This window comes from Rana temporaria, chromosome 4 (assembly GCF_905171775.1).
Source record: "Rana temporaria chromosome 4, aRanTem1.1, whole genome shotgun sequence".
Lineage (NCBI taxonomy): Eukaryota > Metazoa > Chordata > Amphibia > Anura > Ranidae > Rana > Rana temporaria.
Window position 1 is genome coordinate 76,060,228 of NC_053492.1, and position 2,134 is coordinate 76,062,361.

A 2,134-nucleotide genomic window follows, 5' to 3' on the forward strand; every position below is an offset into this window, starting at 1 on the left:
CCCATCTCTTAGAACCGAGTTGCCCTGCCCCTCTGCCGCCGAGGGACACAGAGCAGAGAGACAGGCGGAGGGGAAGACCGCAGCTCTGTGATTGTCTCCCGCCACCATGGTCTGTATTTCCCGTCGCACTGTGATTGGGCGTATAGCGGTCATGTGCAGAGGCGGAATTCTAGACGATCCCAGACAGGCCAGCCCCACACCGCACATGACCCCCATACGCCCAATCACAGGGCACCGGACACCAAACATGGCGGGTGAGATCGGGGACACAGAAAATGAAAATTAGGAGGAGGCACGGAATGTCACCCCCCCTAAAGTTTGCGCCTGGGGCCCTGTTTTCTGGGACTCTAGTCTAGTCCGTGGGACCCCGGGACACACTTGGAATTGCCGAACGTCGGTGCGGCTCTATACGGCGCCTGCGCACCGACGTTCGGCTTCTTTTGGCAACTCGTGACGCGCTGTATGCGACGGTCGGAAGCCTGTCAATCAGATAGGAACGCCCAGTCCCGCAGAAGACATACCCGGAAGCGGCGGTAAAATACGGTATGTACGAAAAAAAAACAGCCGATTGTCATTAGGACAACTCGACTGAATGTAATGTTAAAAATGTATTTTTTTGGGTGAACCTCCACTTTAAATGCTACCACTACTCAGTACTTTCAGCTACAGTGGGGTAGCCAGGCCTGAAATAATAATTGGAGTGAGCCTGCAGACAGTAGATCTTGACCCCCTCCCCCCCAAACAAGTACATTCATACCTGTTATCCTGATTCCTGGCCCCAGGACAGAGTCACTTCCACCTTGACTGTAGTAGTAGCGCTGGCTGCTGTGCGGTCTGCCTGCCTGGATTCCTGGATTCGCTGCCCGGAGTGTCACAAAGTGTTTTTTTTTCCTTTCTGCAACTGCCTGTGCTTTTCCTTCTCTCACTCTCTCCCCTGGCGCCGCGGAGGGAGAAGAATCACTCCGCGGCGCCAGGGAAGGACAAGCTGGCCGGGACTTGATTCTGCAAACTGAGCAGAGCAGAGGAGCGGGCGCGGGAGAGGGATACTCTTCCGCGCCCGAAACAGAGCAAATAGTCCCTACCTGCTGCCGCATACTTACAAGCAGGCAGGTACTGAGCGGCGATCTAAAAAAAAAAAAACGTAGAAAGCGGGGGGGGGGGGGTGGGTTTGTGGTGGACGGTTGACTAGCGGTCAGGGCTGTGGAGGTTTTTTTTTTTTTTTAATAACATTAATTGGTTCTGTCGAGGCTGCCCGGGCCCCCCTGCCAGCCGGGCCCGGTACAACTGGGCCAGCTGTACTGGCCTATCAGCGGCCCTGCCTGCTCTCACTGTTTCATACAGGGGAGGATGAGGGAGCCGCCTGACACCCCCCTAATGTTTGACACCTGGTGCGGTCCGCCCCATAGTTAGTACGCCTCTGATAGAGGCAGCTTACATACATGGCCAAAATTAGTTGCGGTTTCATGTTAGCCGGGACAAGTCCCGGCAGGCTAAATTAGCCGGGACTAGGTCCTATTTAACGGGACTGTCCCTTTAAAAACGGGACAGTTGGCAAGTATGCTAGTACAGTCTTTGATTATGAAAAGGTGGTCAGAATGGACATATGGAAGCTGACTTGTATAGAAATGCAGGGTCATGGGGCTGTAATCCTTGCACTTAAAGTGTTACTTAACCCACAACTGTAATGTCTGTATATGCAGTAAAAGGGGTTGGAATTGCGCAGATGAAAGTAATGAGTGATCAAAAAAGCAGCTGGCAATTGCACAACACTATACATTTTGAAAAATAGTCTGTCCAATTATACCATGCTACATTGATCTTCAGATTTTTATGAAGGAACTTTGTATTCATGTGATGCACTGTATTAAACCTATAGTCACTTTTAATGGCTTTTTATTGAGAGAAAAAAACAATCATGGTTTTACACTGACTCTCGAGAGGGCATGAAAAACTAGCACTGTTGGCTGTTATGTTATCCGCTATACCCACTGCATGGATCCTTCATGTGTGAATCCATGTCAGACTAGGCTCCTATAACATGGAGTACTTATCCAGTAAGGGCACATCTTGTACTATCATGGTTTTGCAGGCAATTCAAGCTGAGGGCAAATTTTTTGTATATTTGGAACTAAGG